The following is an 11,338-nucleotide window of genomic DNA, read 5'->3' on the forward strand; positions in this document are numbered from 1 at the left end:
TATAATGCTTCTGTGAACATTCTTTTGACTGTACCTTTCTAATTTCCTTAGGATAAATTTTTAGAAATTGTCAGAGTAGGTTAGAGGTTAAACATATTTAAACTTTTTTCGGTGCAAATCTGCTTTTAGAAAGGTCACTTTTTCTTGTATGAGTTATAGTCGGACTGGAAACACTGGTTCTGATGAGGCAGGACTTTTATTGCACATAACAGAGTGAAGGGGAAAATCTATAGTTATGGACAAAAGAAAAGGTAACGGGTGATATGAGTAAAACTATGAGAACATCAACGTGCTGATTTTTCTAAGAGAAAATAAGATGGAGGTAGGATTGGGAAAGTGGAAATTCAGAGACATTTCTGAGGAGGGTGGAATGGGGGTCAGGGAGACGTGGTGTGAACCATTGTCAACAACAACAGTCACCAGAATGACAACTTGAGCAATTAACAAGTTGCCTTATTAACCTTGCCATAGTGCATTCTGTCCCATAGAGCATAGCATAAACTTAATACAGCTGTCATTCCCACAGGTTAGTGTTATGGTTTGGATGTGAGGTGTCCCTGAAAAGTTCACGTGTGAGACAATTCAAGAAGGTTCAGGGAAGTGATTGGGTTGTGAGAGTCTTAACCAATCAATGAATTAATCCCCTGATGGGATTAACTGAGTGGTAACTAAAGTCTGGTGGTGTGAATGGAGGAGGTGGGGCACTGGGGGCATGGCTTTGGGATATATATTTGTATCTGGCAAGTGGAAATCTTTCTCTGCTTTCTGATCACCATGTGCACTCCTTTCTTCTGCCACACTCTTCCACCATGATGTTTAGCCCCATCTTGAGTCCTGAGGAATGGAGCTGGCTGTCTGTGGATGGAGACCTCTGAAATCATGAGCCCCCAAATAAACGTTTCCTCCTCTGCAGTGGTTTTGGTCGAGTCCTTTAGTCACAGCAGTGAAAAAGCTGACTAAAACAGTTGGTAATCTTTGTTGAGGGTGCAGTGAAGAGAGGCAGCTTTAGTTGGGAAGTCGAAGATGTTTTCATTTAGGAAAATGATGGGTAAAAGGCACCTTTATTCGAGGGTGACCATGAGAAGAGAACTCCATTATTTGGTGGGCTGGGGAGGGGAAGACACCTGTACTTCAGGGGAGGGAGGCATGGAGGGCACCTGGTTGTAGGGAGTGAGTGGTAAAGAAACAGGAGGCTTTTAGGCAGCAGGAAGTCCCTTGTGAGCAGTTGGCTCCTGATCAGGCAGGAAGTCAGAAAAGACTTCCTGACCTTGGGGGACTGCCTGGGGAAATGTGACTGATAAAATCAATCTTCAAGAGACTCTTAAGGCATAACAAAAGAGCAGGACTGTTTCAGCAATGCAGTGTGAGGTAGACCCACAGAAGGACCAAACCTGTGTGGTCAGACAAGAAATATGTGCCTTCATAGTTATTTGATCTTTTATTCTTGCTGTTCTTTCTATATTCTATTAAAGAAATAACTTTATCCTATCATTTTATGTGTTTCTTCCCACCAAACTGCAACTTCTTTGAAGGAGTAGATTATGTCTTCTATTCTTCAATCTCTTGTGCCTGGTACTCAAAGTGTATTTTGTTAATTTTTATTAAATGAAAGGAAGGTGCACTTCTTAGTTAAAAAATGATGACTTCAAGTTTAGGATGCGAGAGACTGAAATGACAGCATTATATCAGGAAAAGACCCTGGGGGCAGAGGGGCAGATGTGCAGATGTGACGATAAGGTGGGAGGGTGTAGCTGGGCAGTAAAAAAATTGCAAGCAAAATGTTAGCAAATTGAATTCTATGACACACTGAAAAAATATGTCCTAAGTGTGACTTTTCTGGAAATGTAGAGAAGACTTGGTGTCAAAAAACTCAACAGGCTGGGTGCAGTGGCACAGGCCTGTAATCCCCAGCAGTTCAGGAGACTGAGGCAAGAGGATTGCAAGTTCAAAGCCAGCCTTAGCAACTTATTGAGACCCTAAGCAACTCAGCAAGACCCTGTCTCTAAATAAAATTATAAAAAAAAGGCTGGGGATGAGGCAGAGGGATTAAGCACCCCTGGGTTCAATCCCCAATAAAAAAAAAAAAAAAAAAAAGAGAGAGAGAGAGAGAGAAAAAAAAAAAAAAAACCCAATAAACAAAAACCCCAAACCAAAACAAACAAAAACTCATCAATGCCACCAATGTAATTCAAAATATTAACAAAGAAGAAAATAATACATCTCATTGAATACAGGAATAGATAAAATAGGAAAAGGGATAAAATTCTATGCACTTATGATTTTTAAAAAACAATCACAGAAAGTATATTAATTTCTTACGTCTATTATAACAAGTTACCACACTTGTTTATTTATGAATGAAAACAACATGAAATCCAAAAGGCTAGAAATCCAAAAGTAGTTTTAAGGCTTCAAAATCAGGGTGCTGGCACATGGTTCTTCTCCAGGCGGTAGGAGAGAATTCATGTGCTGGATTGCACTGCTTAGCTGTGGTCCCTTCCTTATGTCCCATCATCTTTTCTCTCCCAGCTTCTGTAATCAGGTTGATTTTCTCTTTTTCTTCCGTAGTCACATCTCCCTCTGCCTGTCCACATTTTGCTTACCTCTGTAAAATCTCTTTTGCCTTACAAGGTAATATTCACAAGTTCCAGCGTTAGGATCTGGATATCTTTGGGGATCCATTATTCAGCTATTTGTAGAAAGAATAAGTATGTAAGTTGAATGGCTACCTTGTAAGTACAACACTGAAAGGGTGGGCTGGATTTTTATTTCTGGCACATGGGTGAAGGAGGAATGGCAAAGATGTTCATTGCAGCATTGTTTATATTAAGAAAAAAGTCCCATAATGTTGTTATATAATGGGAGAGTGGTGTGCAGTATACTCGTGAGAATATATTCTTTGGAGCTAGAGAGACTTGGATTTGATTCCAGATGCTTTTGCTTCTTAGCTAAATGATTTCAGGAAGGTTAGTTCATCTCTTTGATTTATTTTCCTTATCTGGAAATGAGAATAGTAACAATAGCCACATCACTGGTTGTTGCAAGAATTAAATGAGTAAATGCATGTAAAATGCTTAGCACAGTGCTTACTATATGACATGTTCCAAAACATATGATAACTGTGGTGATGATGATACAGTTGAAGAACTGACCTAACTTGTAGTGCAGCAAATAAATGCTTAGGGAATGGAAATCATTTTATACTGTATTGCTCTAGAGGTTGATCCAGGACCTGGGAGAATATGAGAGATGGACAGTTGGAGCTCTCCAATGATAGAGCAGGCAGCCATGCCAAAATAAGAGAACCCCCCTGTCCCTGGAAGTTTTCAGACATCCTAGAAGGCCATCTGGTAGAGGTGTTGCCAAGGAGATTCCTGTTCTGGTAGGAGCTGGAAGAAATAAATTCTGATGTATCTTCCAGATTTAATAACACAATTATCTTTTATTTATTTAAAATATTTAATTGGATCTTTCTTTCAAACTATTGGTTTTGCAACAAGTCAAACCACAAGGCAACCAAATGATAGGTGGAGTTGTGGGGGAAGGCCTACCTACCCCATTCCTCCTGATCACATCCTTCTGCAGTAACCACTGTTGACAGCTTGGTTTGTGCATTTCTGGGCTTTCTTTACACTCATACAACTTAGGCAAACCACATGCATACCACTGGCCTCCTGTCTCTCAGTGTTTTCTGTTTTTATATGATCAGAAGATCATATAATGTATGCTATTTAGCAATTTGACAATTTTCACTTAATATATCATGGAAAGAAATGATTTTAAGCTTCGTATAGAACCATAAGTGTGTTTGAAATTCAAAGACAATTTTCAGAATTGCCTTATCAGACATGAAAACTTCAAAAATGACTTAATCAAAATAGTGGGTATCAGCACAAAAATTAAATCATAATAGAGAGTCCAGGAATAATTCCAAATTTGTATAGGAATATGGTGTTTTAAATTGGTAAGAAAATGATTCCTTCCCATCTATGTAGATGTTTGCTGTGTATCGTATATGAAGACTATTATAGAAAAACAAAAATAAATTTAATGGATTAAATATAAGTACTAAAGATACTAGTACTTTTTTTTAGTACTAGTACTAAAGATACTAATACTATGCTGCTCTCTGTATAACCTTCAGTGAACTTTTAAATAAGAAATCCAGAAGCCAAAAAGACCTACGAATTTGACTGTAAAGAAGGAAAAAAAGAAAAAAGAAAAGGAAAAATGACTTTGTCTTGAAAAGGATGCAGTTAACAAAGTTGAAAACAAGTTCCTTAGGAGACAGTATTAATAATACATATAGCAAACAGTTAAGGGGTTAATGCTCTGATTTTTAAATTTTTTCATCTTAAAGGAGGAAAGATTTTTTCTGGATCACACTTTCAGTGATGTCAGTCCATGGTCATCTGACCTGGTTGCTTTGGGCCTATGGTTGTGTAATACATCGTGGCAGAAGGAAGACTATTTACTTCATGGCAGTGAGGAAACAAAGAGAGAAAGAGCCCAGGGTCTCAATATCCCTTTCAAGGGCATACCCCTAGTGACTTAACTTCCTTCCATTAGATCCCACCTCCTAAAGTTTCCATCAAGCCCCCAAAAATGCCCCAGACTAGAGACTAGCCCTTAGGCATATGAACCGTTGGAGGACATTTAAGATCCAAACCATAACCATCAATTATACCCTTTGCTCCTGTTACTTTGTACGCCCACACCATACACACAGCCAAAATCAGGGAATCGGGCTTCTGGCTCACAAGGGTCCATGATGCCCCAGTCCTTTCCACAGGGTACTGACTAAGGACCTCATCCCTCTTCATTGGCCTCAAGTGAGAATTCTGTCTGATAGCATCTGTTGGGGTGCCTCTAATCCATAGGTCAACGTTGGTCTGTGGGGCTGAGTGTTAGGTAAGTGACAGGTGGTACCTTTACCATCAGCATAAGCCCCTTTGAGGAGTTTTTCTGAGGGAAGGATCCCTGCCAGCGTGCGGAAATGTTTCTGCCTATGAATTTGAGTTGAAGGCCTAACCTTGGGTAACTACAATAGCTCTAGTGTCCGAGATGTAGCCTCTCCAGCACCTGACTTCCCCCAAGGATCTCCTTCCTGAATATCCCAGCCTGAATTTTCCCTGAAAGTGGTCCTCTGTGTGTGTGAAAGCAACAGGTTTCTGATTATGCTCTGATATTTTTAAAAGAAAACCCTGCTCACTGATAAGGAAAATTTAATTAACCTAGTTTTAAATGGGGTCTAACGGTATCATCAGGTAATAAAAGAGGAAATCAGATGGGCAGTACCCACATGAAAAGATGTTGAGAGGAAAATGCAAGTTAAAGCTACAACAAGTTGTCACTTTTATGCATTTTATTGACAAAAAATGCGAAGAATTTATCACATCCAGAAGTAGAAAGAATGTGGGGGAAATAGCTCTCATAAATTGCTCTTGGGCATGTGAAATGTTCCCTTTTGGGAAAGTCATCTGGCAGGTTAAAATAAAAACTAATCATGTTCTCTGATCCATCAGTACTATCTTTAAGAATTGATCTAGAAATGAACTCATCAGCATGTAAGAGTATATGTTCAAAGACGCTTATTAGGAGCTTGTTTGAAGTGGCAAAAAAGCAGGAAAAATCATTAATGTTTATAATTTGGGTATACATTCAATAAATAATAACATACTGTAGAATATTATGGATCTGCTTTTTAAAAGGATATTGATTGGACGATACAATCATAGTTTAATTGGTTAAAAAGAGATATTTTTAAATTATAAAAGTAGCACATAGTCAATGTAGAAAATTCAGAAAGTGTTAAAGAAAAACCTTTGAATTTTTGTTTTTCAGAGTTAGTCCCTATGGCATTTTGTTTTTCAGAATTAGTTCCTATTATATATTTTCTCTGTGTATATAGATATGTACAATATATGTTTATATGGTTATATTTACTTGTGCATACTTATACTTGAGTTTTTAATTTTTTTTTTTTTTTTTTTTTTTTTTTTTGGGTGCTGGGGATCGAACCCAGGGCCTTGTGCTTGCAAGGCAAGCACTCTACCAACTGAGCTATCTCCCCAGCTCGACTTGAATTTTTAAACTTAGCATTAAAGGGTATGCATTTTTTCCAATGAAGATATATTAAAAACTAACTTAAATAGCTGAATTAACAGTCTATCCTAAGACTGTAGCATAATTTGTTTTTGCCCCTAGAAATAGGGATTATTTACCATTTTTAGTGTTTGAAATAATGTAATGGGTTGCTCATACTTTGCTAACAGGAATGTAAAATGGTACAGCTGCTCTGGAAAACAGTTTGGCAGCTTCTTAAAAAATGAAATATGAACTACCATCCAACCCAGCAATTGAACTCTTGGGCATTCTTCCCATAGACATAAAAACTTATGTTCATAGCAGCTTTATTCATAATAACCCTAAACTGGAAACAATCTAGATGTCCTTCAGGGGGCAAAGGTTAAACTAGGCATGGTACATGTGTGCCATAGAGAGCCACTCAGTAATAAAAAACAAGAAGCTCTGGGTTCACCCAACAACCTGGGTGGATCTCCAGATATCAGGTTGAGTAAAAAAGCTAACTCAATGGTTGTATACTATGTAATTCCATTTATAAAACATTCTTGAAGTAACAACATTATAGACAGAGTCAGTGATTGTCAAGGATTGGGGTGGGGGGTTGGGGGTAGGGAAGAGGCAGGAAGTAGTTGTGGCTATAAAAGTCACTAATAGGGATTCTTGTGGTGATCGAAAGACTTAGCATCTTGACCATATCAGTGTTAATATGTTGGTTGTGATACTGGATCATAGTTTTGTAAGATATTTCCATCAGGGGAAACATGGGAAAGGGCTGTTAAGACTGCTCTGTATTTATTTAATATAACTGCATGTGCATCAGCAATAATCTAAAAGGAAAAGTTTAAAATAAAAATCATTAATGCAATGTGCATTCCTATCTATGAATATGCTTCCCTAGCTGCATTCCTAGAGGTAAGATTTCTTTTGCAAAAGTACTAACACTTTTAAGATTTCTGAGACATGTTGCCATACTGCTTTATAGAAATGTGTGTGCAGTTTGTGAGAGACTGTATGTTCAGATGATGTAGGTAATAGCTACAGCTTTTCTGTAATAAAAACCAGCATTTTCCAGTTCTTGCCTTTTGTGTAAGTACTTCCACTTTCACTTAAACTTCCCAGAAGGCCCATGGGGTGGGCTGGTTGCTGCTCTCACTGTTCCTATGAGGAAATGGACATGCACAGAGCTTGAGTAACCTGCTTGTTGTTTCATGGTGGCTACTATGTTTGTTTAATGCCAAAGTCAGTGTGCTAATCACTGTGATATCTTCTTAAGCTCTTATTTATAAGACTTCCTTTTAGTTGCTAGGTATACAACCTAGGGATTAAAAGGATATTATCTCGAGACTGGAAAAAGAACCATTGTCTGAATAACACTGGGATCTTAGAAGACTGAGGGTCTTAGCTGGACACTCTGGAAGGATTGTTAATTCAGAGCAGGCTTTTCCTTGGTCCTCTGACTCTTTAGAGTTCCGCAGAACTAAATGGTGAGCCTAAGTCTTCCTACTGCTCTCCCGCCAGAACTCCCACCCAGAGTTTTTCTGCTTGCTTTTAAAGCATAGAGGCATGAATGGATGAATGGATAAAGAAAATGTGGTATATATACACAATGGAGTTTTATTCATCCATAAGAAAAATGAAATTATGGCATTTGTGGGAAAACGAATGGAACAAAGATCATCATGTTAAGCAAAATAAGTTAAACTCAGAAAGTCTCTCACATGTGGAAGCTAGAGAGGAAAAAGGAAAATAAAGATGGGGGTGGATCTCCTAAAAATCAAAGGAAAATAAAGATGGGGGTGGATCTCCTAAAAATCGAAGGGAGATCAGTAGAGGAAAGGGACCAAGAGATGGGAGACAAGGAGGGAGGGGGAAACACTGGGGAGTGATAGTGGCCAAATTATATTGTTATATTGTGTGCATATGCAAATCCCTTCTATATGTACAGTTATAAAGTACCAACAAAAATGTGAGTATGACAGTTGTCTATGGCTGGTGAATTTCTAGTGGTGGAAGACCTAGTCCTAATTTTTAAATATTGCATCTATAATGCATGTAGTTACCTTCTTAACTCATTTATGGGCCGAGTTGAATGTCCAAGTAGGGAAAACACATTATACACAGTGCTGTGTGCGTGCTCCATTTATGTGAGGCCGCTCATCATTACTCTCATAAATGTGCCAAAGCTCTCGTCCTTCAGTTCTTCCAAGTAGGAGTTAATCATCTTTATTAAGCATTTCCCAGTGAGTCTCATTTTAACAAAGTTTCTATTTCATTGTATGATTTTTTTCAGGTTTCAATTTATGTACTATGTTGAGTCCTCCAGGAAAATGACATTTTCATGGTGGTCCTTCATTTGTGTAAGATTGTATTTCTCTGGCAACTACTTTATTTGATCTATTTGCATAATTTATTAAGTATGGCTGATAACATTTAAGTTAGAAGTTGACAGTCTTTCTAGTACAGAAAAATGTGGACAGAAACTCGTTCTGCTTGTCTTTAGGAACTGGAATTTTATATGAATTTATCATTATCTTTAATTCAGTTTAAATGAATCCTCTAGTGATTTGTCAGTTAATAAAAACTGGCTTAAAAATTCTGAATTGTGTGGGAGAAGGGGAAGGACAGGAGAGTTGTAGGGAGAGATATTGGCCAAATTATATTGTTACATTGTCTGCATGTATGAATATGTAACAAGAAATCCCATTATTATGTACTGCTATAATGTGCCAAAAAAACATGGGGAGAAAAAAATCTGAATCATTGTTATAACTGTGGCTAGAGATTTTAAGACCATAGATTAATCTGATAGAATGCCAATCACCATTCGTTCACTTGTTTTAATTTTGTTACACCTGTGCCAGTTATTTCAGATTTCTCTAATTATTCTAAAGTGATGTCTTCCTTTTCCTAAAATGTACTTAGCTTTCCAATTCCTCAGTCTGTGAAAATTTGTACCCTGCCTTATTTCCTTTTTGTTGATCTTTTGTGGAACATTTTTTCCTTTTGGGAGGGGGTGATTCTGAATGATAAAGATTAAGACAGGAATAGTGTATGAAACAGAATGATAATATATCCCATATTTTTCCAAATCCCTGTAATTTCCATTGCTGCCCGCTGCCCTCCCCCTCCCCAACCCTTTCTGGACTGCCATTGAGTATTGAGCATACGTATTCATCGAGCTGTCTACAAAGATGCCTGGCTTTTTTTTTTTTTTTTTTACAGGTCTGGAAGCACTCCATGTTTTCCTCAGGGCCAATGTTAAGAAGGATTGTAAATTGCCAAGAAAGCAAAAATAAAAATTCAGATGTAATGAACATCTTATGACAGAGGTGATTGAATTCTTGGATGTGAAAAGTAATTGGATCTAATTGTGGAGCCCGATTGTTTATAGCAGGAACATGTGTAGAATTTATGAGTTTGGAATAAACTCTGAATATAAGTAGTGTTAGCCCTGCATGACCATGTGCATAGCGTGTTCCTTCAAATCACGCTTCTGATGGATCAAAGCAGATGACAGTCATACTGTTCCAGCAATAGAAGGGTCTCCATTCAAAGGGGGTCTGGAGTGAGAGTGCCCACTTGATGGTTCTCAGTATCTTTCTTTATGACTTCAGGGCATTTGTGTAATGTGAACGTGTGGCTTTCTGTCATTGGGTCCATTTCACTTCTGTGCTGGCTAACAGTGGCAGGAGCAAGGGATGGGTGGGAACCTTAGAAAAATGCTGGGGCATGATCTCTTGAAATACCTCCCAGGAGATTATGGGGTCCACCTTTCCTCTCAGTACCACCTGTCCCACTGCAGTTGAGAAGAACTCACACGAGACCAGCAAGGCGTATGAGGAAATAGTACATTATACTCCATGCCAATAAAATGGAAATTTCTAAATAAATGGGTCTCAAAGTTTGGACAATTATGAATTATCAAGATTGACTCTAAAAGAAAGAAACAGTAAAGGGACAAATACACTAATGAAAAATTTTAATGTCAAAGAATTATATCTAAAAAGCACTTTAGAACAATAGAATTATATGGTAAATTCTCTTAAATTTTCAAGGAACAAAAAATTCCTATGACATAAATAAGTTATTTCTAGATAATCTTGTATGATCCCAATTTTTTAAACAAATGCATGTGCATGCTATCATGTGTAGATATAAAAACATTGGAAACAAATATCTTAAAATAGTAAAGGCATTTGTATTTGCTGGGATTTGGGGTTTTGCATTTTTCTTCATAATTTACTTTCCAACTTTTCTATATTAAACATGGAATACTTATTGCTTTATTTTCATGATTTTATACAAACTCGATGCATCTCCTTTTCTTGAAGGAAAGAAAATAGTTGTGAATAGAATGAGTGACAGTTCACTGCAGCCCAGTGTGCCAATTCTGTGACAAATGTTTGACTTGCATTGTAGAAGTCTCTGTGGAGTACCTGTTGTCACTGTTGTTAATAGGACTTGAGGCTTCCCCCAAGGCCTGTGGCCCTCCACCCTGGCTGCACATTAGAATCATCTGGGAGACTTTAATAATGATCTCCTGAGCACTGATGTGTACTTTTAAAGCTCCCCAGGTGATTTTATCATGCAGCTAGGTTCAGAAGCATTGTCAGAGGCTCACTAAGTATGTGTGAGAAAGTTCTGACATTTTGGCTCATTTTAGCAGCTAAGGAAGTGGAAGCTGGGGGTCCCTTTGGCAGGATAAGCTGAGGCAAGTGAAAGCCCATCCCACCTTCAGCCTGTTTTTTGGTCCTTTGAGTGTAGGACAGAGCCTGCAAGTCACTGTTATGTCAGCCAGGTGTCCAGTCTGAATATCCGTCCTTTGCTGAGGTGCAATTTGGGATAATAGCTCTCCAGTGAGAATCACTCAGTATGAAGCTGTTGTTTACATGAGCTCTTCTGTTCAAACCTCAGGGAACAAGAAGTTTAGTTTGGTTTCTAGTGATGTACAATCCCAAGAATTTCCATTACACCTGGCCTGGATGTCAATTCTATTTCTTATCACTCAATAAAACAATTTATTAGGAAAATAAGGTTTAGAAGTGCCAGACTGACATATGATACGGCCCTTACAAATCATACATGTCTTAAATCTTGTTGGACAGCAGAAGTAACTCAGCCTTGTCTTTCCTTGGGACTCCTGACTGGGAGCTAGGTCCTGAGGCCTGTGCTGGGCTGGAGAATGAGATTGTGCAGATGGTCGGAAGCCAGGTGGGAAGGGTCTGGATGGAGACTTCTGGCTCTGGTCTGA

The 11,338-nt window shown here is 38.2% G+C and overlaps 1 long non-coding RNA gene across 5 annotated transcripts in view; it reads left to right on the plus strand.

Moving 5' to 3' along the window:
- Window positions 1-9,541, plus strand: part of LOC306659979 — a 34,908-nt gene extending 25,367 nt beyond the window's left edge. For all 5 annotated transcript variants that reach the window (XR_013763512.1, XR_013763513.1, XR_013763514.1 and 2 more), the window contains one exon: window positions 9,310-9,541. This is a non-coding gene — a long non-coding RNA (uncharacterized lncRNA). The remainder of the gene's footprint in view (window positions 1-9,309) is intronic.
- Window positions 9,542-11,338: the final 1,797 nt, after the last annotated feature.

Source organism: Sciurus vulgaris, assembly GCF_902686455.1.
Source record: "Sciurus vulgaris genome assembly, chromosome: 4".
NCBI lineage: Eukaryota > Metazoa > Chordata > Mammalia > Rodentia > Sciuridae > Sciurus > Sciurus vulgaris.